A 27,558-nucleotide genomic window follows, 5' to 3' on the forward strand; every position below is an offset into this window, starting at 1 on the left:
ACCTTGACATTTGGAGCTTGCATACAGGCATGAGAGTCACACTCTCTGATTGTTAAAAGATGCGGAGTGACTGACTAATGAACAAATCAAGTTCACTCTTATATTTGATGGATTCCAATGGTACTAAATATTAAGAGGTTAATGCTCTAACTTGCTTCTTTAAAAATCCCTAAACCTTTGTGAAGTTGGATGTTTATGACCGAATGGCAATACAGTACCAATTGCAGAGTTTCTGGTCGTTCAAGGGAAATCTGATTTTGCAATAATGGGAGAGTGATATAATTCCGATAAATGATAAAAGTATGGCTTCAAAGGATAATGCTTAATTGCCGAAAAATTATTCATGATATACAATGCGTGTGTCAAGTCAATTTGGCTGTTGCTTGTCTCCCGATGTGCACCTAATCTATATTTTTTTGCTAAATGTTGGCTCAGAAATGTCTCCAGATGGTTTAGGTAGTAGGACAAAATAGACAATAAGCAAATCGATCACCCACCATATACCCACCATTCACCTGATTCAGCAGCTTGTTTTACACTGCATCCCCCTACGCCAATTAAATACCCAGCTGATTTATATCCAACCAAGGTTCACCTGTCTCATTTTACAACTGTCTGACATATACCCAGCCACCTTACTTCTGTGTCTTACCCTTGCCATATTTACTCCCACCCAAGTCACACATGCCAATGTACATCATCAGATTAACATTCACCCAATTTGCACTTAGTTGACTTTAACCACTCATTCTTATTCTCAAACAAACAACAAATACATTAAAAATCGGGAAAAGCAAATCAGATGCAGCATAAAATGGGTGGTCAATTGGTTATTGCTGTTTTGTGTTGACACGTAACAAAAACTAATTGCTGTATTTCCATCTACGTGACTAATGACGAGGTCCTCTTACATTTGTAATACTGCAGAATCAGAATTCTACCAGCTAGCTGACATTTTTGCAATAGGTGAATAATGCTTTTGGATTTGTCCCTCATTAGAAATGTGCTTTATGGTCTTGCAATCATCAATCATTCATCTTTGCTAATCTCTCAATAAATTGGAGCCAAGTGATGGAGAAATGTTGAAGTTTGCTCACAAACAAAACAGGAATAGCTGGAGAAATCCAGCAGGTCTGACTGCACCTGTGGAGAGAAGCAGACTTATCGATTTGGGTCTAGCAACCCGTCTTGAGAACCAGTTATAATTTGTAAAAGATTGGCACATATGCTGAAGATGTTGGGAGTGATTTGGGGTGAATGGGGGCAATGGAGGAGTGGTAAACAATAAGTGGAGATGGTGGCCAGAAAGCAAACAGCAAGGAGAAAGTGCTGATGCTGGAGAACGAGAGTTGACAGTGGGGTGCTGGAAAAGCACAGCAGGTCAGGTGGCATCTGAGGAGCAGGAGATTCAATATTTCGACAATTCCTGATGAAAGGCTTATACCCAAAACATCAATTCCCCTGCTCCTCGGATGCTGCCTGACCTGCTGTGCTTTTCCAGCACCACCCTCTCCAAAAAGAGAACAGCAGTTGTGCAGTCAAAGGAATGGATGATGGTTAGCGGAGGAGAGAGAAAAGTGATTAATGGGAACCATTAGTTTGTGAGAATGGATTGGCTGTGGTGAAAGCAGTCCTTGTGATGATAAGGTATAAGAGGGATGGGGGAAGGACAAGGAAGAAGTTGCACAGGCCTGAACATTATTGAACACAATATTGAATCCAGAAGGCTGCAGGTTCCCCAAGTGGAAAATTACTTGCTGTTCCTACAAATTGAACTGAGTTTTGTTGTAGCACTGCAGCAAGCCCAGAACAGAGATGTTGGCTGTGGAACCTGGTGGTGTGTTGAAGTGGTGGGCAACTGGAAGCTCAGGGACATTTTAATATCAGAAGGTAGACATTCCACAAAGCAGTTGCCCAGTCTGCTTTTCATCTCCCCAGTGTAGATATATTGTGAACATTATGTGGAAATTCAATGTTTCCCTTCCAAAGGTGATCATTATGCCCATGACTGAAAGTGCAAAGGCATGAAGGTCAAAGGGAATTGACTTTCATGGTGAGAAGATGCAAGTGTTCTATGATATTACATAACTGGGAAGTTGTTTGTTTGCCAAGAAAATGCTAGAAAGAACTTAAGCAGCATAATTTTGTGACAGCAGTATTTTTGTTTGTTGATTAAAAATAAATGACATTTCACCAAATTAAAATATAGAGTTTTGAAACTAATGTCCACTTCATTTATTGTAAGCTGCTGAAGCTATAGTCTGATGGTACACAGGTACAGAATATGTCCGTAAAATGTATGAAAGGATCATATCAGGCACTAGCTGAAAGAACTGAGTGATCAAAAGTGAAATAATGAGGTTACTGCATGCAGTAATGAAATGTGTTATGACAAGATTGCATTGGGCAGGTCATGTGCATTTTATTGCTGAAGATCTGTACCCTTGGAAGGTGATGGAGTAGTTTCTGGGTGGAAAAACATTGCCTTCAAGGCCAAAGCTAAGATGATGGAACGCTGTGTGAGAAGAGAATACAATGGAACAGAATACTGACAAAAGCACACCACAGCAGCTGCTAACAGAGGTGAAAGGTGAATGAGTGTGTGTGTGCGCGTGTGTTCTGTGTGGGAGAGAGAGAGTGAGAGAAAGTCAACAATATGTCATGAATTCTGTAGTCAACTTAATTATCAAAGGGCTTTTGCTCGAAACACCGCTTTTCCTGCTCCTTGGATGCTGTCTGACCCGCTGTGCTTTTCCAGTACCATTCTAATCTAGACTCTGATTTCCAGCATCTGCAGTCCTCACTTTTGCCTGTCAAAGCTAAATGATGACTAGAAACTGATAAAGGTAATATTAACACTTGTCCTAAAACACTGCTCTCAGCAATGTTATTTAGTACATAGGGATAGGTGTAAAGTGCAGGTTTGTAAACCCACCTCTCTCCCCATTATATTTTACAATCAATTGACAGATTTATTTGGTAGACAAATGAAATGGATAACAGTAAAAGTTTTTTATCTGATTGCCTGCTGAATAATTGTCTCTCTCAAAGACACATTTGTAAGAAGCAATTAATAAACATTGAAAGCATGTTTGCTGAATATGTGGTGCAATGACAATAATCTCACTGAAACATACTGCATAGATTCCCCACAGTATGGAAGCAGGCCATTCAGCCCATCAAGTCCACACTAACCCTCTGAAGAGCAACCCACCCCCATAACCCTGCATTTCCCACAGACAATCCATCTAACCTGCACATCTTTGAACTGCAGGAGGAAATTCACACAGACACTGGAAGAATGTGCAAACTCCGTACAGACAGATGCCTGAGGGTAGAATTGAACCTGGGTCCCTGGGGCTTTGAGGCAGTAGTGCTAACCCCTGTGTCACACTCGTGAATGTGCTTCTGGAATATCTTTTTTCAAAACTATAAAAGATTTCACAAACATACTTTGATAAATTTATTAATCATTTCATGGCCTGAGAGTCAAATTCTTGGTTTTTTAAGCTCATGTTTATCATCTGCAGATAAAATGCCATTGATTGTTCCCCAGTAATGAAATAACATTGGAGCTTATTTACATGTGAAAGAACTGTACAGAGGCCAATAATCCTGAAACCAAGTCACCCTTTATTTACCTGTGCACAGTACTCTGGCTGTGGCCAGCCAGCTCAGATTCAGTCCCCTGGACTGAGGAAATTCTAAATCCCCTGTTAATATTGGTCAGTTAGGGCTCCCTGATTAACTCAGGTTAACAACCTCAATCAAGGATCTCATAATTGGTCCACCTGGTTCCAATCACCACATCCTTCGCCCCCTACGTCCGAGGATGCAGGCCTGGTCTTTCTCATGTAGCTTTTTCTGTGATGTTTTCACCCCAAGTCTGGTTACTCCGATTCTGACTCAGGCACAGGCGGTATGTACTGGACCAAAGCCTGCCTCTTACATCTGGAGCATCTCAGGAGAGTATCCTCCTCTACTTCTGACAGTAATGATATCGAGGCTGCATCTATTTCAGACTCTGAGGTTTCCTCAACAATAGATGGAGGAGGAGGAGTACTACAGTTTCTGATAGGCCTTTCAGCTGTTCTGAGGGGCCAGGTATGATTTCCTTCTGTACCGTTTGTGAGGTAACAGCTTTCAGGTGACTGACATGTTTGTTCAGGACTGCCTCACCTACCTGAACTTTGTAAGTCACCGGACCTGAGCTCATGTCAAACTCGTCTCAAACCCATACAGGACAATCTCCATGGGTCTGGCACTAAACTTCAATTTCTGAATTATGTCTCTTTTGTTTAGTGGAGGCATGTAGTTGGATTTAGTGTTCCTGCTGCTGTTTCACCCTCTCCCCCAGGTCTGGGAATATCAGGTTGAAGCTGGTGAGAAGTCTTCGCCCCATCAGCAACTCTGCTGGAGCTATCTCTGTTGTTGTGTGTGGGGTGGTCCTATAATGGAACAGGAACTAGGACAGTTTAGTATTGAGTGATGCTATAAGCTGTTTCTTTAAGCCCACCTTCAATGTTTGGACCGCTCTTTCTATTAGACCATTGGACATTGAATGCTATGGAGCTGTCCTTATGTGCTATGTACCATTCAACTTTAGGAAATATTCAAATTCCCTGCTGGAAAATGATGTCCCATTGTCCATGACCAATACTTCTGGGGAATCTGTGTATGTCAAACAACGCTTGCAGCTTCTCCCTCATCATCCCTGAGTTTGCTGACCAAACTTTATGCATGTCTGACCATTTTGAATGGGCATCCAAAATGACCAGGAACATTCAGCCCAGGAAAGGACTGGCATAGTCAACATGCAACTGAGTCCAGGGTTTATCTGGCCATACCCACGAATGTGGGGGTGCCACCAGTGATACTTTTTGTCCTTGCTAGCATTCTGGGCACAGCCCTACCAACACAGATATATCGGCATCCAACCCTGGTCCCCAGATCTAGTTTGTTGCTAGCATCTTCATCTTGGAAACCCCTGGATGATCCTGGTTACTTAGGACAATCATTCTTGCTCTCCATAGTAACATGCCATACTCTATGGTGATCTAGTCTCGCCGGGTCCAGAAAGGTTTCAATCCTGGTTACAATGGCCATTCTGCTTCCCTCAATACCACCAATTCTTTTTGTGCCCACAGTCAGATACTGTCAGCAGTGACTAAAAGGGTATCGAAGAAATTTAAAACCATTGAGAGTGCTTCCAAAGGAGGCAGCATCAGTGGAGGATCAGCTTCCTGGACATTGTTCTAATTTGTACTTCTACGTGCTGAGAACAACGCTGAATTCCTCTGAAGTTATGGGCGGCACTGCCTTGTCTCCCTTTAGTAACCTTAGCAGTCATTAGTGATATGTAACTATGACAAATTCCCATCTCTGAAGGTACTGGTGGAACATCCTCACACCAAAGATGACCGTCAAACATTCCTTCTGTATCTAGGCATAGTTGTGGTCAACATCAGCCATACTTCGGGATAGATATGTTATTGAGCGTTCCCCTCCATTGGGCCACCGTTGAGCCAACATTACCCCCATACCATGTGGGCAGACATCACATGTCAGCACCTCCTCTGGCTTCAGATCATATTGGCCAACACCTTAGATGACAATTGCTGCTTTTCTTCTTGACTATACAACCATTTCCAAGGCTGACCCTTTTTCAATAGCAGATGTAAGGGTGCCAAGATGAAGGCCAGGTAATGCACGAATTTTCCATAATAATTCACTAATCCAAGGAAAGACCTAAGTCCAGTACAGAGGTGGGAGCCGGGACTCCTTTGATTGCTCTCTTTATCTTTCGAACGGGTGTAACCTGATTTTGTTGACTCTGTAACCCCAAGTAAGTCACTTGGAGTGCCTGAAACACACATCTTTCCCTCTTAAGGCATACACCTGCCTAGGAGAGACGTTTAAGCACTATGTCCAAGTTCTCCAAGTGCTCTTTATTGGTCTTCCTGGTTATTAGCACATCATCCAGGTAAATGGCAACCTAGGCGAGCCCTTGTAAAATATTGTCCATGGTCCGCTGATGATAACCAAATGGCAGCCTTGTATATTTGTATAAATCCTTATAGGTGTTAATTCTGGTGTACGTCTGGAGGTCCTTATCTACCTGCAATTGCAGGTAAGTGTGGCTCATGTCCACCTTCATAAAGGACTAACCTCCACGCCCCAACTTTTGGTAGACGTCTCTATGTGAGGGATTGATTATTTGTCCAGCTGCGAAAAGCAGTTTACCATTTACTTAAAATCCCCAAAATGGCTTCACAATCATTCCAACCGGTACTGCCCATTCTGCAAATTGCACTAGTTTGAGATTCCTTCACTCTCCAGCCTCTTGATTTCCACCTCTAATTTTGCCTATAGGGCAGGCCTTACAAAATCATGGAATTGCTTCCTGGTCAACATATAAAGTGACTTTGGCACGTCTGATAGTCCCAAGCCCTTCCTGGAAAACCCCTGGGTATTTCACTAGGATTTGACTAAAGCAGCTTTCTTTTAATTGAAAAATGTTGTGCCAATCTAGGTGAATCTTTCTAAATTTGAGCCTGAGCCTCTTACTACCATCAGTGTTAACTGTACCAACTGTTTCTCATAGGAGGCTGGAATCAAAGTTGTACCCTTAATCTGCAATGATTCCCCAGTGTATGTTCTCTGTCTGTCTGAGGTCTTGTACAAACTTAGAGTCCGAAGCGAATCTTGTTGAAGACGGGTTCTGCAATCACTGATACAGCTTCACCAGTATCGAGCTCCATGGGAACTGGGTGACCATTTAACCAAACATTAATTTCAAATTGGTTCTGATTTGGATGTCGCTAAGCAATTTAATTGTTCCAACCCACATGTAGAGGGACCTCCTAGGGTGTGCGTCCTCCTGACCACCAGCTACTAGTTTTCTTACTCATGTCTGTCCTTGTAAGACTGCTTTTCTGTCTTGAATCCCTCAACCAGCAGTAGCCACAATGGCTTGCCGGCCCAGATCCTGAAGAACATTTTCGCCACTTGGCTGAAGTTCAACTTTGTTGTGGGGTTCTGCTGTGGGCTGGCCTAGGATCCCTCTGATCAGGATATACCCTGCGTGAGACTCTGTGATTGCCTACACTCAAGTGGTGTTCTCCAAGCTCAGTTGGACAGGTGAGGATGTCCACTTCCATTGGGATGCCCTATAGTTCCCATGCTCCACATGCTGCATTTTCTAATGACAAAGCCAGCTGCAGTGCCCATTTGAAGTCCAATCGGGCTTCAGCTAGTAGGCATTTCTGCATGGACACATCATTGATCCCATACACCAAATGATCTCTCAGCATCTCATTCAGAGTTAACCCAAATCACATGCCTCTGCCAGTCATCTTAACCTCATCAAAAATCCTGACATGGATTCCCCTAGTTATCTAACAACCAAATGAAACTGATAGCATCTCAGAAGAAAGGAGGTTAGGGATGATAATATTCCTTAACCAGCTCTGTCAACTCTTGGAAGGTTTTAGTGTCTGGTGCCTCCGGGAAAGTTAAGTCCCAAACAACTGAAAATGCTGCGTGTCTGCAAGCAGTTGGAAGGATTACCCATTGTTTTCTATCTGCTTCAATGTCATTTGCCTGGAAAAAATATTGTATTCTTTCCACATACTGGGCCCAGTCTTCGACAGCAGGATTGAAAGAGTCAAACTTCCCAAATAAAGGTATGCCAGAAATGCTTACACCAATCACAAGATAATTGTTGAGAGCGAATGTTTTTCAGACATGTTTTCTCCCATAACCAATGAAATAACTGCACAGAGGCTAGTATCCTGGTACCAAATCACTCTTTATTTACCTGTGCACAGTACACTGGCTGTGGCTAGCCAGCTCAGAGTCAGTCCCCTGGATTGAGGAGATTCTAAATCCCCCCCATATTATTTTTTTGCCTCACCCATGTTGTGTGTGTACAGGTGTGAGACACACTGAAAGACAACAGGTGTAAAATCTTTATTCATTCGCTCGCCCCCCGATTTTGTTTTGAGTTCTTGACACTGACCCAGCTCCCTCAGAGCCAGCCCTCAGTGTGAACAGGATATCTGTCACTCCTGCTTTTTTTCTTCAGGATGTCTAACACTCCTGCTCTTTTTTTAAATTTTTCTTTTTTCTTCTTTCTTTTACCCCCACACTATCGCCTAACTGCGGTAGTGCTAACCCCCCCTCCCCCCGAGATTATATATTTTTTCTCTTTATTTCTTTTCTTTTAACCCCCACACTACCGCCTAACTGCGGTAGTGCTTATTTTTTCCCCAGCACACATGGTATGTGTGTGTGTGTATACATGTGAAACACAGTGAAAGACACAAAGTGCACGAATCTTTATTCAATTTCCACCACCAGGAAGGTAGGAAAACACCCGAGTGGCCAGTGACAAGCAGTGCCCTTCACATCGAAGGGCAATGCTGTGTGATCAAAACAGTGAAGGGGAGGGTAGGGACTAAACCAAAATAGAGTTGGAGGGGGATAGCCTACTGCATCTGGTATTCCCAGGCGGTCTCCCATCCAAGTACTAACCAGGCCTGAGTCTGCTTAGCTTCCGAGATCAGACATTTTCAGACAAGTATGGCCGTAGGCAAGCCTACTGCACCTGGTATTCCCAGGCGGTCTCCCATCCAAGCACTAACCAGGCCTGAGCCTGCTTAGCTTCTGAGAGCAGATGAGATCGGGCGTTTTCAGATTAGTATAGCCGTAGGCCCCCCCAGATTATATTGGTCAGCCAGTGCCTCCTGATTGGCCATGTTAACAAACCAATCAAGGATCTTGTAGTCAATAAGGTCCACCTAGTTCCAATCACTACACCATGAAAGAAAGTTACAGACACATGGGAAGGAACCTTTTCTTCAGAGGCTCAGGGTCTTGGTGGACTCTGCTTTGGCCAGGTCCCGATTGCATTCTTTAAAACTCATTACAATATCCATGTGCTGTAAAACGTCAGATTTTGTTGGCAGGCAGGCAATTTCCAGTTTCAACATTTAATTTCTGGATGTCATATATTAAAGGCATTAAAATCTTAGGAGGATAAATGAACCTTGCATCTTGGTAACATGCAGGGATGGGTGGTGGGGGGAGGGAGGGTGCAAACATTCGTGGAACCTGGGAGTTGTACAGATCCTATGATTTGTGACTCCTCACTGGATAATGGGCAGATACCAATTAGAATTGTTGATAGTGGTCACAAGTGAGCTGAAAATTGAAGGAGTGAAATCCCATCCTGTTCAGGAATCTGGTTGGCTCATGCCAGGAACCTTTGAGTATCAGATGCATACTACAGTTAAAGGCTCCTTATTGCGCCTCCTCTCAAACCAAGATGCTGACAATCTACATGTAGGAGGTGGCAGATGTATGTAATGGCTTCTCCCGTCATGTAAAGACATCTCCCACACTGTCATTCACCCTTCTGAAAGTACATGCAATGCCTTTTGTACACCTTCTCTTGGTGGAGTGATGGACAGCACTGATGACCCTAATTCCTCTTTTCATTTACTCTTTGTTGTTGCAGCCCACTTAGCCTTAAGGCTCAGAATCAGCTGTCATTGCTGTTTCCTCCTTTTCCTTATATTTTTAAGACCAGTGCTAGGTTCAGTGCTTGGAATATATGGCATAGACGTCTGGATCTATGAAGTGAGATGGAGAACGACATCTGTAGTTGTCAGTTGAGATTTTGTCAAGGTGAATGCATCCTTTAGAGCATTCTCATGCTGGTTGTGTCTTGAATGAAAAATTGCCCAAGATGTCTACCTCCTATATTAAGGATGTCTGGACCTTTCCTGAAGCTGACAGGTATCTAGATCTCTGCGCTGTTTATATCAACATTGCTCTCCATGAATGTGGTAAATATGTGGCCAGTGCAGACCCTTTTAAGCTCAAGCCCCTCCACTCTGCCAGTATAGCAACTGCTGCCCATCTTGTTAACTCAAGAATGCAGTGGCTTCTGAATGATAATTTATGATTGATTTTGTATTAAGCCCCCATCAAAAATCAACGTTGCTGGTGATTGTGGGCTCTCATCATGAATTTTATTGAGTTATGTAATATGGCTAGCAGGTAGTGCTTTTAAGCTTTGAGATATTAGTACCTTTGAATTTATAGTCACTGTTTGCCTTATATGCTTTATCAAAATTTGCTTTTGTCAACCTATTTTGTGTGTGTATTTGCCCTCCCTAAGTACGTATGAACAAATCTGGAGCCTCTCCCTTTTGCACTGTGCATTCTTACATTCCTATTTTGGAAGGGAATGGTACAGTGGCAACATGTAGTGGTTAACAGCTCTTTTGATTTTTTTTCCCTATTGTACCTTCCCACTTTTGAATATACTTTCTCCACCATTACTTTTGATGGCCTTGTTCTTTCCTTTCCCTTCCTCCTCTGTCCTTGCTCAGTCACATAATCTCAACATTCTTTCCCTCCCTAATGAACCTACACACACTGAGATTCCAATGCCCAGCCTGACCTTTAAATCCTCCAGTTATGGCCCTTTCGATTGATACCCCTTTTTATTTGAGGCCTATCCTAGGCAGCACTACTTGAGTGAGCCAGTGTGGCTGCATTGACGTGGCATGTGAATGGGCTCAATCAGCTTTCACCGTTGCAATGAGTTCAGATGCAGAAACTTGATCTGTAATGAATCAGCTCATGAGAACCTGCTGATCATGGAGTCCCTCACATTAATAAACAGTATCACCATTTACACCTGAATTAGCTTATTTGAGAAGCTGACAAGTATTGTCCTCACTGGCTATGGGAGAATGCAGTCTACCCCGTTAGGTACAGGACTAGAATATGCAGTCAGGTTTTGTGGTTTAGCTGTTTCCCATTTATAAGATAAGAAAGTCATACCGTGAATGTAGTTTGAGATTTTAATGAATATTTGTGACAAACCAATGAATGCAAAACAAGTTCTTGAATTTGGAAATGTTAACCTGACAGAAGTTTTGGCTTCCAATTCAGTTTCTCAGCCTGGCTTTCCAAACATTCTGTGTGGGCCCAGAAGATTCTATTCATGATAAATAGGGAGGTGCATTAATTACCAATGTGAAATAGCACTTTACAGTCCCAGAAATTGATATTAACTTGGGATAATTACATGATCCAGTCCACTTCAAGATTTCCCGATCTGTTCACTAAATAATTGAGAAGTTTTTAAGAAGCTAATTATGATCTTCTGATGAAGAGTCAGATAGAGCTTGAAATATTAACTCTCCATAGGTGTTGCTGGACCTTCTTGGAACCCCCAGTATTTTCTGTTTTAATTTAGATTGTGCAATTTGTCATTTGAAAATGAAACACCATTCACTTGTTGTGCTTTCGAGGTCTTGGATCCTCTTTGTGGACTGACTCCAAACTGGAGGGAGCACACTATTGATTACGTTTCTCGGTTACTTCCATCCACGGTTTGTATTGAGAGCTTCTTCCTGTCCTTGATTGAACTCATTTCTTGCAGCAGGACCTGTAGTTAAACATGTAAAACCTTCCCAGGTCCCGTTTTCTTTCCTCTGGTTACTATAGCTTGAAGAATCCAGGAGCTTATGAGCTTTTGTGATCTACATTGAGTTCCCTTTCAATAAAAATCCTTGCTTGGACGGAATGGATGCATCATCCGCTTGCCATCTATAACTGCTGGGGGAGCTCAGAGGTGGGGTGACTGACCTGGTAAAGAGCAACAATCAAGTATATAATTCGAAGAATTTAGTCTCCAAAGGCAAAAATGGTCCTGCCATTCTGATAGGGACTAAGGTGAAAAGATTCCAATTTATATCTTGTAAACTAATTGAGTTTCAGCAATTAGCCCAACTTCAGCGGTCAAATAACCAAAGAACAACAGAATCTTCACAGTTTGTACAACTAATTTCAATTCATCAATCTTACTTGTGCATATTAGAAGGATTAACAGCTAAAAAAATGGAGAAGCTAAAGTAGGTAATAGCTCCATAAGGTTGTATTTGTCAAGTATTGCTTGACAACATATTGCACTTGACATACAGAATGCCTTAGTTTGATGTCAGCTGTTGTGGGCATATTAAAAAAAAGCATTAAACTGCCCAACCATGTGCATCCTTCACCTTACCTGCCTGTCATTTGTGGCTAACAGAATTTGGAGTGAAGTAGAATATGGTGAAAAGAAAGTAATTTGATTTTACAGCTCCTGAGCAATGAGAAATATATGTTTAAATTGCAGGCATGGTCGAAAACAGTTGGGGATAAATTAAACAGATTGATTTAAACAATGATTAATTGCACAAAATGTGTGTTTTGTCGCTACACAGGTAGGAAGACTGAAATGCAGATTTTTAATATTGAGATGTGGCAGTGGAATGGCTATTGTATTGAACTAACAACATTGCAATGATAACTTGCAAAATTAAAATCAATAAATAAAGTCATTTGTGGACCAGGCCAGAGAAAAATCTCCATGAAGGTGAAATCAAACAGGCCTGTAACATCTTTCAGGGAAAGAAATTTATAGTTCATATGCAGTCTGGTTTATGTGCAATCCAAGTTCACAACATAATCAGAATTTTGCTCTCCTGCTGGGTAGCATGATATGGGAGATTTTCTGGCTTGTGCTACTCAACTTGGGGAAAAGTATCTTGAATGGTGAGATGGTCATTCCAGAGAAATGGGTGCCGCCTGCAGTCAGGTTTGTTGTCTTGGATGCAGAATGGGGGCAGCCAAAGATGTTGCCATGCACTGAGGGAAGGTGTTTAAAAGAATTTTGGACTTCATTCCAATAATTTCTTAAACGTTAGGCACTCTGGCTAACACCCTTCACAATACCCACTACTCCACCTATTCCCCAGCACGTGCATGCCAACATATGACAATTCGTGCTTCCCACCCATCCCCAATAGCCCCTTGTACTGTCTATGCCAGCTGACAACATTCTCAATCTATCTCAATTGTTCCTTTTTGCTATGGTCACATGAGGAATGGGAAAAGAGATGAGCCAATATATCACTTCCCACATGGCCATTACATCACAATCAATAAAGTCCTACCTAATGAATGACAGTCACTGGATGTATATTTGCTCACTGAGTTGGAAGGTTCCTTTTCAGATGTTTCATCACCATGCGAGGTGACATAATCAGTGAGCCTCCAGTGAAGCACTTGCATTATGACCAGCTTTCTATTTACGTGTTTCAGTTTCCTTGAGTTGGTGGTGTCATTTCTGTAGTGATGTCATTTCCTGTGGTAATGTCATTTGGTATTATTTTTCTCAGAAGGTGGTAAATGGGGTCCAAGTCAACATGCTTGCTGATATAGTTCTGGTTGGAATGCCATGCCTCACAGAATTCTCGTGAGTATCTCTGTTTGGCATGTCCTAGGATGGTTGTGTTATCCCAGTCAAAGTTGTGTCCTTCCTCTTCTGTATGTAAGGATACTAGTGATAGTGGGTCATGTCTTTTGTGGCTAGTTGATGTTCATGTATCTTGGTGGTTAGTTTTCTGCCTTTGTCCAATGTAGTGTTGGTTACAGTTCTTCCAAGGTATTTTGTAAATGACATTTGCTTGTTTTTTGTATAGGGTCTTTCAAGTTCATTAGCTGCTGTTTTAGTATGTTGGTGGACAAATGAGCTACCATGATGCCAAGAAGTCTGAGTAGTTTGGCAGTCATTTGATGTGTCTTTGATGTAGGGGAGAGTGGTTAGGATTTCTGGATGCATCCTTTGTTGCTGAGGAATCGGTGGAGTGTGTTCATTGGGTACCTATGAATATTCTCTTTGAATACGCTATATAGGTGATTTTCCTCTGCTGTTTGTAGTTCCTCTGTGCTGGTGGTGGCTCATTGAAATAATGTTCTCATGCAGTCACTGTCAGCTCACCTTGTAAACTTAGCTCCTTTGTCCTGTAATAAGTCAAAGGCAAATGGTTCTGGTGGAATATAAACTGAGCAACGGTGAGCAGGTTTTGTTGTGTAAGTGTCAATTGATAGCACTGTCAACTAATCCTTCCATCACTTTGCTGATGGTGTCAGTGAGCCGATGAGAGGGTAATTGGCTCTGATGAAGAGCCACTGGATTTGAAACATTAAGACTGCTTTCTCTCTCCAGATGCTGCAAGACCTGAGTTTCTCCTGTAATTTATGTTTGTGTTTCAGATCTCCAGTATCTGCAGTTCTTTACTTTAGTGTTCAATTCACTGCTACTTCTCTTCCAGGTATGCCCACCTTGAAGAGGTTCTACTCCTCTGTCCGACAGGATTTCTGCTTTACTCGTTCTTTTTGCTCATCGTCAATACTTTTGTTTTCTCTCCTAGTATTTGACAAAGTCTTTGCCTTTATGATGAAGGGTCACCAGACTCGAAACATTAACTCTGCTTTCTCCTACAGATGCTGCCTGACCTGCTGGGTTTCTCCAGCAATTTCTGTTTTTGTTTCAGATCTCCAGCATGTACAGTTTTTTGCTTAGTGATGGTAATTGGCCAGATTGGATTTCCCTTTACAGCACCCTGCCAGTTTACTGTTAAGCTGAGACCTCCCCCATGGTTCCCAGAGCCCCATGCCAACTTAGTACCATCTCATGATTGCTCATGACTGCCCATTGCCCTTACATCCCACATGCTCATCCATCATAGGCTGACACCAAGGATCCATGCTGAGATAAAATAGAGTTCAAAATATTTTTAGGTAGTTCACTTTATAAAGAAATGACACCAATTCATGGAAATCCATTTAAAACATCAATATCTCCACAAGTATTTAATCTCATATAAAAACAGACTTGTGTTATGATTTTAGATGATGATAATTTTGGAAAAGTCAGATCCAAAAGTTAGACCTGGCTTGTTAGATCCTAACTATGTTTTTCTTTTTATGTGGAGGTCAGTCACTGAACACATTCACAAGAGTCTGCCAGTGTACTTTTAACACAAAGAATCAATGATTCTAAATAAGAAAAAAATCATGAACAATATTATACTAGCCAAAAGTGTTGGCAAGATTTTATTACAAACATCGGTAAAGTTAACAGTCCAAAGATGTGCAGGTTAGATGGACTGGCAATGCTAAATTGCCTATAGTGTCCAAGGATTTGCAGGCTGGGTGGGATAGCCATTGGAAATGCAGGGTTACAAGGGTAGGAGGTTGGATTTAGGTGGGATGACCTTCAGTGTGGACTTGATTTGCTGAATAGCTGTTTTCACATTATAGTGATTCTATGACTTTGCAATTCTATGGTTGAAACTGAAGTAATTGCACAGAGGCTGGTATCCTGTCACCAAGTCACCCTTCATTGACATGTGCACAGTACATGGACTCTGACCAGCCAGCTCAGATCGGAAGACTCTTTGAATCTCCTGTTTGTTTTTTTATGTTTCTTCTTTCAGCCAGCTCAGAGCCCATCCCTAGGAAAGGGAGACTCTCTCAATCTCTTGTTTATTTTTTTTTACAAGTAAATAAATATTTGTTTTATTTCCACGCACTACGTAAGTGTAGCCAACCTCACTGCAGAATGTCACAAAAAGAAAAAGCCCGAAGAAATCAATATCTTTCCAAAGGTTCACTTCAGTACCTCTATACTTCAGTATAAATATGTATAAATATTTTAATATCCACTGTTTTGGACATATTACGAGGAAATATATTGTAAACTATATTTTATTCCCACGTTGATACAGGATCAGCTATGATAATCTCTTGTTTATATCTGTCAGCCAGGGCTCCCTGATTGGCCGGGGCTAACAACCCCAATCAAGGATCTCATATTTAATGAGATTCACCTGACCATCATTCCAATCACTATGGAAGCTCACAATATTCCTTTTTCCACAGCAAGATCTTTATAAACACTCAAATCTCAATTAAAGTCACTGCTAAAGCAGTGTTAAAGCTTCCATGTTAAAGCTTCTCATTCATTCTAGCATGGCCACAACCGGTTTCCTTGGGAAAAAATTCTGAGCATTCACTAAATTCTATTTTTCTTAGGTCAGTATCCCTCCCTAAACATCCAAAACACACTCAATTCATTAGGAAGAAGCAAATTACTGCAGATGCTGGAAACTCTACTGAAAACAACGACTGCTGGAGATCACAGCGGGTCAGACTGCATCCATAGAGAGGGTGCAAGCTAACGTTTCGAGTCTAGATGACTCTTCATCAGAGCCGAGGTCAGTGACAGACCTGACAACAATAGATCGCTGTTTGGATGTGGGGTCATGGTCCGGGGTGGTACAAAGAAGTGTCTGAGAGCTGGCACGCAGCCCTCCCAAGATAAAGATCAGCGCGCCACACAACAGCATCACCACCTTTGTCAGCCGCTTTGATAGTAAAGTTAGGGTTGGACCTAATACAACGAAGTGCGGCAATTTCAGAAGGGGACAGGTTAGAGTGGGTGAGAGGAGCAGAGAAATTTAGACAGCTGATATCACATTACAGTTTTCAATGAAGTGATCGAGGGAAGGGGAAGGGGATTCAAGTGGAGGGTGAATACTAGAGGTGCGTGAAGGGATCAGTGAACCGAGGTGGGGAGTCCTGCCTTTAGAAGTGAGCACTGATACGGTGGCGGTAGAAAAACAGTTCAATGCCATGATGAGCCCCAATTTTGTTAAGGTGGGACATAAGGGTAGGAAGCTGAGTCCTTCACTGAGGACAGTACGTTCAGCCTCAGTGAGGAAGATCAGGAGGTAGGGTGAATACATGGCAAGGGCTGGGGTTAGGACTCTGATGAAGAGTCATCTGGACTCGAAACATTCACTTACTCTTTCTTCATGGATGCTATCTGACCCACTCTGATCCACAACCTAAATATGTTTATTGTGGCTGGATCATCACAAAAAGGTGATCTGATATGGCATCATAACAATATCAGATTAACTGGGAGAGAAGAGTCTCTCCATGTATCAGAGTGTAGAAATGCCTGTGGGCACGTGCTGCTTCCTGACCAACATGGAAAATCTTTCTTGTCCTTTTACTCGTTCTTCCAAAACCCAAAACGACAGGAGAAATCCAACTGGAAAATCTGTTGCAAGAGGAAATGGTAATCATAACCTTAAAACAAATATATGAAAACAAAGTGCTGGAGAATATCTATTCATTGATTACTCACTCAACCATCTCCCTCTTGCCAGCCATTCTCAATCTCCACACAAAGTGAGCAAAATAAAAAAAATGGCAAATTTAAATTAACTCTAGCAAAGCCCTCTCACATGTGAATGTGCAAGTTCACTTTCCAGTCATTAAAAAACAGTGAGCAGGAGACTCACTACCAATGTTCCAACCATTTGAGCAGCATGATATCAACTACCTTCAGCATCATCCAGCTCCCTTTTGAATGCCTGCAGAAAATCCTCACCTTTCTGGAGATATGGTTACAGTTCAGATTATTGCTCAGCCAAGCAGCACTACAATGCTGAAAAATCTAACTAATTTATTCCCTGCCATGCCTGGAAACAAAGAATTAGCAGTCATTTTTGTATCTTTTAATCTTTGGTTCACATGTTATCAAGTCCATTGCTTTCTCTGGCAACAGTCTATTTGCAAACCTGATGACATACTTGAAACCCACGCAGAGCTTTCAACTATATATTTACACCATTACTAAAATTGCTTATTTCCACCTTGTAACATCATCAGGTTTCAACATTATTCATGCCACCATTTTGGAAGTTATAAAGTTTTGGAATAGTCATAAATGTTCTTGAAGGATGTACGAGATCTGCTGATCTGTCAACTGTGGAGCTCCTTAAATTGCCAAACGGTTAAAAAATTAAAAAGTCATTTTTTGATCAATTGGATATTTTTAAGGCTTGGTAGTTTTCCATAGCATAATATTATCTCAGTACAAAAACCCAAATTTACCAATTGACTGACAGCTCAAGGAGGTTATTAAAGTATTGTCTGTCTTTGATGTGGAGTTATGAATACAAATCTGCTGTTTTTATAAGGGATCTCAAACTTGAGGAGATGCAAATATTTTGAATGTTTTTTTATTCACTCATGTGACATAAGTGAGCCAACATTTATTACCCAACCATAATTGCCCTGGCAAAGGTGCCTTCTTGAACCGTGCAGTCCATGTGCTGTAGGTAGAGCAACAGCGCCTTTTGGGAGGATTTTGATCCAATGACACTGAAGGACTAGTGATAGATTTCCATGTCAGGATGGTGAGTGACTTGCAGGGAAAATTGCAGGTGGCAATGTTCCCACGTATCTGCTGCCATTGTCCTTCCTGTGTTTGTCACTGGGCCCCTATTTTCCTGCAATAGCCCAGTTTCTTCCCTCAACATTTTCAAATGCATCATCTCAGGTTAAAAATAGTAAAAATGCCAGACTACTCGGAAATGAATGTCTTGATCATAATAGATCACTGTTCAGAAGTATGCAAAATGACTCAGACCAGTGTGCATTACTTGCAAGTTTTAATGTTTTTTCCTGAACCGCCATCTCTGTTTCAAAGTTGTAAAACCACATTAAAATGCATTATGTGCTCCTGCTCCTTACTTGCTTGCTACATAGTTGGTGGCAGAGACAGTCTTTAATGGTGAGCTTATATAGCGTGCAGCAGAGTCCCACAATTCTTGACAACTACTCTGCTGAGTACTGCAGGGTTCCTCTGGAAATGTTTAAGTGACAGAAGTGTTGTTTTAACAGGTCAGTGCTCTGCTTTGTGATATATCATGTGGCAACACCACTTTCATTGTACATATGCTGAACATGTGTATTACATGGGAATATAGAACCAGGTTAGGTTAATAAGCCCCTTGAGACTGATCTGTCATTCTAGATTAAGACTAATCATCTACCTCCATGCCACATTTTATAATATCATTAGTAATTGTAAACATATCAATCTCTTTCTTGCACTTAGTGACTCAGTTAACACCACTGTCTGTGATATAGAATTCCAAAGAATCATTGCCTTCTTAATGAAGAGTTAATAAAGAATTTCCTTGACATCCCACTCCACAATGCCATGAGACTCTGAGATTATGTCTCCTGGTTCGAAACCCAACATCTTCCTTCAAACCCCAAGCCAAAGGAAACAATCTTTCTGTCTTTAACCTGCCTCTACCTTTAAGAATTTTGTTAGTTCAAATAAGATTGCCTCATATTCATTGAAACTCCAGAGAATGAAGCCCGAGTCTCCTCAATCTTTCCTCAAGGGACAATCCCACCATGCTGCACTCTCCTTTTGGCAATTGAGGCATTTGATTTATATATATTTTAATATAATTTATTTTTGATCTTGGACTTTTGAGTTTGAACTACTATGTGTCTGAAAAAGTTCATAAGTATTTCTGTAGCCATGGTGATTATTTTAAAACACAGTAAGACAGAAAGACTTCCAAATGTGTTACAGGATTTTGTTGACATTGTGCAAATTTTACAAATGAACAGAGTAAACAGTTTGCATTAGGTTCCAGTTTGGAAGATCAGGGATATTTTTCTTTGATAGGGAAAACACCCTTTTCAAGAAAATAAAGAGGTTTGTTTAGATTCTATTTGGGTGGCTCTGATCGCAGTTGTGTAACAGAGAAGTAACTTTTGGAAACCAGGATGTATGAGTAGTTTGGGTAGTGATGACAAAGGCAAGAAGTCATTTGTGGGAATGATATATAGGATTCCTTACAGCAAAACAACGTGGAAGAAGTATTAAGGAAGAAATAATGGAATTTTGTCAGAAAGATTCTGCGATAACTATCGGAGATTTTAATTTACACACTGACTGGTAAGATTAAACTGGCAAAGGAGGTCTAATGAGTTTATAGAATGATATCAGCATAGTTTCTTAATTTAGCACTTCTTGAAGTTAACCAGACAGCAGGCTATACAAAACCCATTATTGTGTAATGAGATAGGATGAATTAGTGAAGGCACCCTTGGATAGCAGTGATCATAATATGACTAAATGTTACATTCAGTTTGGGTAAGAGAAGAGTGGATCCATGATTAGTATTTTCGACCTAAATAGAAGCAATTATGAGCACATGAAAAGTGATCTGGATAATTAGTATAAGGGATATAACTTCAGTGTTAGACATTTAAGAGGATATTTTAGAATACACAGAACAGCTACAATCAAACAAGTAAAATAAGTGGGCGGCATGGTGGCACAGTGGTTAGCACTGCTGCCTCACAGCGCCAGAGACCCGGGTTCAATTCCCGACTCAGGCGACTGACTGTGTGGAGTTTGCACGTTCTCCCCGTGTCTGCGTGGGTTTCCTCCGGGTGCTCCGGTTTCCTCCCACAGTCCAAAGATGTGCAGGTCAGGTGAATTGGCCATGCTAAATTGTCCGTAGTGTTAGGTAAGGGGTAAATGTATGGGTGGGTTGCACTTCGGCAGGGCGTTGTGGACTTGTTGGGCTGAAGGACCTGTTTCCACACTGTAAGTAATCTATGTAAACCCAAGGGAAGGACACACCATTCAATGTTAAAAATTGAGGATATTGTCAAACCTTAAGAGAAAAGCAAAAAATAACACAAAGATAAGTGGCAGATCAGAAGACTGGACAGAATGTACAAAAAAAACAAAAATGAGTAAAAGATTAATGAGGAGGAAAAAATTTGAGGAGGGAAAAGGGCTAGCAAGAAATGTACTGACATATAGTAAGAGTTGCCGTTGCTATTTTAAGAAAAAGAAGAGTTAACAAAGTGAAATTTAGTTCTGTAGAAAGTGAATCTAGGCACTTAATTATGGGAAATAAGGTAATGTTAGATAAATTTAACTGGAACTTTACATTGGTCTCTTCTATAGAGGGAACATGCAACATTCCAGAAATAGCTGTATAATCAGGAAATGGAAGTGACGGGGTTCTCAAGAAAATCACAATATCCAGCAAGTGATACTGAACAAATTAATTGATCTTCATGCTGACAAGTCTCCAGGTCCCAATCGGCTTCATTCTAGAGTCTTAAAAGAAGTGACTAGTGAGTGAGTTGATATAGACTCATAGAGATGTACAGCACAGAAACAGACCCTTCGGTCTAACCCGTACATGCCGCCCGGTTATCCCAACCCAATCTCGTCCCACCTGCCAGCAACCAGCCTATATCCCTCCAAACCCTTCCTATTCATATACCCATCCAAATGCCTTTTAAATGTTGCAATTGTACCAACCTCCACCACTTCCTCTGGCAGCTCATCCATACACGCACCACCCTCTGCGTGAAAAAGTTTCCTCTTTGGTCTCTTTTATATCTTACCCCTCTCACCCTAAACTTATGCCCTCTAGTTCTGGACTCCCCGACCCCGACCTCTATAAGGTCACCCCTCAGCCTCCGACGCTCCAGGTAAAACAGCCCTAGCCTGTTCAGCCTCTCCCTATAGATTTATGGAAGGTACTGTTAGATTGGAAATGAACACATGTAACTCCTTTGTACAAAAATGGAGGAGACAGAAAGTGGGAAACTACAAGCCAGTTAGTTTTCTGTCTGTTGGAGAAAGATAAGTTCAAGGAAAACTAGTAGAGTCAGTTTCATAAAAGGAAGTTCATGTTTAATAAATTTAATCGAGTTTTTTGAAGAAGTAGCATTTGCTGTCTCTAGAGTAGAACCAGCAGATGTACTGTACTTTGATTTTCTGAAGGCAGTTGATGAGCTGTCATATCAAAGGTTATTAAGAAAACAAATGCTCATGGTGTAGGAGGTAACATATAAGCAGGAGCTAACAGGAATTGGAATAGGCAAGAATTTGTCACTGTCTGGTTGGCAAGATATAACAAGCAGTGTGCCATACTTTTTACAATTTACCTAAAAGACTTTGATGAAGAGCCCAAAGCTACGTTCACTAAATTTGCTGATGACAAAGATTGGGAGGCAATTAAATTGTGGAGTGGATTTAAGGAGGCTATGTCAGGATAGATTATGCAAAGATCTGTCAAATTGATTATAATATGGGAAATTGTGAAATTGTCCATTTTGGCAGTAAGTATTAAAACAAAGCATATTATCTAAATAACAAGAGATTGCAGACCTCTGAGATACAGAAGGATCTGGATGCCCATGTACATGAATCATAAAATTATTAGTATGTAGGTACACAGCAAATAATTAATTAATCTAATTAAATGTTATTGCAACAGAAATTAAATAGAAAAGGAGGGAGGTTATGCTTGAGTTATACATGTATTTGGTGAGACCACATTTGGAGCACTGTGCACAGTATTGGCCTTGTTGCTTAAGGGAGGATACAAATGTAGTAGAAGCAGTTCAGAGAAAGTTTACAAGACTAATAGCCAGAAGAGCATGCTGGTTTATCAGGAAGGGTTGGACAGGCAAGGCTTATACCCATTGGAGTTTAGAAAAGAATAGACATCTTGATTGAAACATAACATCCTTAGGTCTCTTGACAGAGTGGGAGAATTGAACTAAGGGTCAAAGCTAAGTTTATATGATATGCTTAAAAGTAAGGGGTTTCCCATTTGTGACAAAGACAAGGGAAAATTATCACAAAGAGTTGAGAGCTTTATGGTACTCACTTCCTCAAAAGCAATGAAAATAGAGCCTTTGAATATTTTCGAGGCAAAGGCAAATAAAATCTTGATAAACAAGCAGGAGGAAAGATGTCAGAGCAGGCAGGAATTTGGAGTAATGTTTTATTGAATGGCCAAACATACCTAAGGGCATGTTTGGCCTAATCCTGTTCTCAATTTGTATGTTCATGTATTCCTTTCTGTGGTCTCTCTAACATTACAGTTCCACAGGTCATAATACAGTGATTATTTTAACATCGTAAGAAAAGCACTATATCATCAAACTTCAATTACTTTACACAAAAAATAAAACAAAAAGTTGAAACTTCCCTTTTGTTTTTATAAACAATAGAATTTGTAAAATGTATAACATGTTTTTATTGCTAAGAAGAGGGGGTCATTGTTTCTAGACTTATCTTCAGTTGAGTGCCAACATATTCATGACACTCCTGAATAGTCGGTTGTGAAGCTGCATAATTTAAGGATTAAAATGGAGACATAGATTAGAACATTACCATCTTTGACTTTGAATGCAGCAATTTGCCTCTTGCTTGATAGTGATTTTGATATCCTTCTTACAAACGACAAAATATTCTGAATAATTACACCCTCTATTTCCTGAACTGTTATCTCATTTTAACTGCGACTACATTCAGAATTCCTTAAAGCAGAAGATTGTATATTCTGTCTATTGGGCTGACCATTGATTCCACAGTACAATTCAATTGTAAAATATAGGAGAATGGCTTTGCTCGGGTAGGTATCAAATGAATTATCATTAGTTCGAAAGGTCTTTATTCACTTTTTTTAATTAAGTGACTGATTTTATGGTTGTTTTTCTTGTGGAAAGGGACCACATTTTTCTCAACTCGCAATTCTCAGCTCATTTGTAAATGAGACCCTTTTTTCATAAACTCACCAAACTGAAGCCACACATTTTCTCCTGACAAAAAAAAACAAAATTGTGGGAAATCTAAAATAAAAACAGAATTTGCTGGAGATCTTTCAGCAGGGCTGGGAGTACTGTGGAGAGAAAGCAGAGTCAACATTTCAGGTCATCAGAACCAATTGCCATCTCGTCACTTCACTGTTCCTGCTTGATCAAGGATATCCCCAGAAAGTGTTAGATAATGGAAAAATCGCACCGTGATTCTCCAACAGCGACCTGGAGGTCCTGGATGTAGTGTTGATAAAGTGAGAAGTGTCTCTTTTCAAAGGACCAGCAGAAAAGGCCACAACACCAGACACAGGCAGCTTCGTCTGAGGTTGCTCCCTGGCTCAGTGCCATAGCCCCAGTTTGGAGGAATGCCCAGCAGTTCTGGGGGAAGGTCAATGACCTTCTCTGCTCCACCAGAGTCAGTGCCACACTTTTCTCTCCTACCTCAGATTCACTCCATATCCACAACTGCTACCAAAGTTCATGCATGACTGCTCTCACTATTTCTTTCAACATTGACCTGCTACCATTCTCAACTCCCTGAACCTCCCCCACATTAATAACTCTGTATGGCCTCTGTTCTGTCTACTTAATTTCTTACGATACCTCACCACCTACACCAATACTAAACATTGTGCCACCCTCTTTCATCTCATACGATTCTTCCAACTTTCTAATTTGAGGAGCAATCTGCTATAACAGGACAGGGAGAGACTGGACAAGTGAAGGGATGTCTCATATTCAGCTTCTCACCCTTTTTGAGGAGAAAATTGTCATCCTGAGAGGAGAAGACTGGGACTACTTTCTTCAGTCCTGAAGCAAAGTTATACCTGAAATGTTGACTTTTCCACCTCCTGATGCTGCCTGCTTTGCTGTGTTTTTCCAGCCTCCTGCTTGTCCACCTTTCATGATAATGGCTGCCTTTTGAGGCATCAAGAAGTGTAGATGGAGACAATGGATGGAAGGTTAGCTTGAATGATGGACTGGACTGTGTTCACAACTTTCTGTAATTTCTTATGGTGACTGCAATCCGGAACTTCGTCCATGTGCACAGGAAGGAACTCGAGCAGCAGACAGGTAAGTGAGAGGCAATCACTCTCATTACCCAGAAGCTTTGGCAGCTTAGTCACTGCCATGGTCAGCAAGGTCCAACACCTCCACATCTGCTGGAAAGGTGCATATACCTTCACTCCATTGTCCCAGCTATTGGCCATAAGTAATGAAGGCATGGTGACAAAGGGATGAGGAATCTGGTGAGAAAGGCAGATGTTCCTTCCTCTCTAGGAAACAGGGCAGAAGCATCCAGCCAGAAGGTGAAGTCAGAAGTCTCCACTCAGACCACTCCAAAGATGGCTGGACCCTCCCCCTACACCCTGCCTCCTTTCCTCTGACTGTTGGAAGTTTTGGCAAGAAGACCCTGGACAAGTCTGTCCTGTCTGGACTGAAACTCCCATGGTCACCTGACTAAATCTCCAGGGCCAATGGGCTCTACTGTCCAGCAAGCTCCTTCCATTCCAGCCATGGAAACACAGAGTATACTGAGATGCAGTAAGATGGAGATGAAGACGAAAACTTATTGATGATACTTTGGTGGCATGGGTGGTACATTATTTTGCACTTTTAAATATATAGCTAGCACCTTTAAATATATAGCTAGCACCTTTGGCCTTATCTAGTTGTTTGTCTGTCTGTGTATGGCTTGGTATGAGGTGTTAGTTTGGAAAAGCTGGGATTGGACTCCTTTGAGCAAATGATGTTCAGGAGAGAGTTGACGAAGAAGTGTAAGATTAGTAAAAGTTCAGATAAGGTATAAAAAGAAACAAAATACTGTCATTAGTTAGTGGTACATGGACTAGGAAAACAGAAGATTTATGAAGGATTGTGAGGAATAACTATTTTTATGCACCTGGAACTCGCTGCCTAGGACAATGATGGAAACAGAGACAATCCATCATTTCAAAAAGAAATTTGAAAGAGATTTGCAGAAAATAAACTTGTAGAAATTTGTGGATATAAAAGGGAAATGAAACTGATTTGATTGCTCTTTCATCTCTGGAGACTGAATGACCCCTTTTTACAACATAATGTATCTGGAGCCTATATTTTGCTTTCTCAAGTAAGTTTCAGAACAGTTCCCAGCTCTGCTAACCCAACCTGTGGAAAAGAAATGACCTGAAAAGTTGACATTCTATTCAGTTTTGTTTGAGGTTTGAGGGTGAAAATGGGAGTTGTGGTGGGTAACATCAAGAAGAGTTCAGAAGCTGCCAGGCATGGTGTTGACCTGGATGAAAGGTTAACCTTAGTATACTGGCACCTTTTGTTAAAGATATGGAAGAAAAGTGTAAAAGAATAAGCAGACCCCAGCCCTCACCCCTCCTTATCTCTTTCAACATATCCCCATGTTCTATTCATGCCAAAGAATGCCACCTCATGTCCCAACTACATACTATGGCATCTCCTTCACTCCAAGCTTGACACATGCCTAATGCTCCTCAGAATCTACATGTCTATTCACACCTCATGATATTTCATACCTCAATTCCAATTTAGAGGCAACTCATGATGTTTTGACATGACACTTATCATGTCAACCACCCAGTATCTGCCAAGGAGAGAATACAGGACCCATGCTGATTAAAATACATTTGTTCGATGTCTATTGATGAATTCAATATAAAAAAAAGTGATAAAATCTCATTCTATTGCATTAAACTTCCTTTACTCCAATATAAAAACAAACAATGGAATTTATAGTTTCCTTAAAGTAATTCATAATGAATTGAAACTGTCAATTAAACTCTAAGTTGACAGGCACCCCACTGTGATACTGAAAAGGTGTGCAATTAATCACGTAGTACAACTCTGTCATGGTAACATTCAAGCTTATGCCAAAAGAATGAAAAAGCAAGCACTGTTTCTTCTGACAGTGTAGGCTTTCAAGCATTTACAGGGCTGTGTTTTAATTGCCTTGACAGCTCAAGGTGATAGCTTGTAGAATTATAGAATCCCTACAGTGTGGAAACAGGCCATTTGGCCCAACAAGTCCACACCAATCCTCTGAAGAGTAACATTTCAGACCCATTGCCCTACCCTATTACTCTACATTTAACCCTGACTAATGTACCTAACCTACACATTCCTGAACACTATTGGCAATTTAGCATGGCCAATTCACCTAATCTGCACATCCTGGGAGGATTATAGCAGATCTGTTGACAGTTCTGTACTGTTCCAGTGACTGTGACAGTTTTATTAATGTTCACCTTTAACAATCCCAAACTGATTTTCAGTCCGTTAAGAGGCCAAAAAGGTACTAGACCTCCTCAAACATGTCCCAAGACCATATTTGGCAACTTCAGACTTTGTCCAAACCTGTGTTTTGGATACCATTAGTAATCAGTTTAGCCTGAAGAAGCTGTACTTTAATATGTGTAGTTGTTTCCGTGAACTATAGGTATGCAAATTATAAAAATGGTACATGTTCTGTTCAGAATAAGACCTCTGGAATTTGGGCTCCATTGTCATTTTCTTAATAATCGAGATGCTCTCCTTCTGAATGAAAATTCAGGGCTATTGTTCTCATGAAATGAGGGAAAGCTATTAAGCCTGTTCGATCATGGTCATTAATATTTCAGACACAACTTTCATTACCATGTTCTCTACAAAACCTAATTTTTGTCATGACATCTATTTGCGAAGTATGAAGACAGAGAGACATTGCTGAGTTTTTACATGTTGCTTTTATCAGACCAAAGGCAGGGGCCAAAATATAGGCCAGGGCCAAAAGATTTCCCTCCCTAAGGGACAATAGTGAACCAGACATTTTTATGACAATTGACAATGGTTTCACTATGACTATTAGATGAGCTTTTAAGTCCAAATTTTATTGAATTCAAATTACACCATCAGCTATGATAGATTTCAACACAGAACATTAGTCTAGACCTTCTGGATTACTCGTTCAATGACATTACCATTATGCCACCACCTCACGCAAAGCATTGTGAACTAACGCCATTCTCCCATAGTTTTCCCATAAACTTACACATTGTTTCTCTTTAAATAATCATGTCACACCATATTGAATACTTCAGTAGAACCTGACTCCACCATATATCAGGTCTTCCACTTCTTCCTCTCCAATAGATCATTTAGTCCCCCTCCACCAATACCCTTCTCCACCTCACTGAACTG

General features: G+C 41.0%; 1 protein-coding gene and 2 pseudogenes across 1 annotated transcript in view; all 3 read right to left on the bottom strand.

The window, feature by feature from the left end:
- The window catches only part of LOC122550254 (contactin-associated protein-like 2), a 2,198,962-nt gene that overhangs the window by 128,311 nt on the left and 2,043,093 nt on the right, over positions 1–27,558 (bottom strand). The gene's annotated exons all lie outside the window — the stretch shown is intronic.
- Positions 8,487–8,595, bottom strand: LOC122550382 (annotated as a pseudogene).
- On the bottom strand, positions 8,597–8,715 carry LOC122550380 (annotated as a pseudogene).

Source organism: Chiloscyllium plagiosum, chromosome 5 (assembly GCF_004010195.1).
Source record: "Chiloscyllium plagiosum isolate BGI_BamShark_2017 chromosome 5, ASM401019v2, whole genome shotgun sequence".
Taxonomy (NCBI): domain Eukaryota; kingdom Metazoa; phylum Chordata; class Chondrichthyes; order Orectolobiformes; family Hemiscylliidae; genus Chiloscyllium; species Chiloscyllium plagiosum.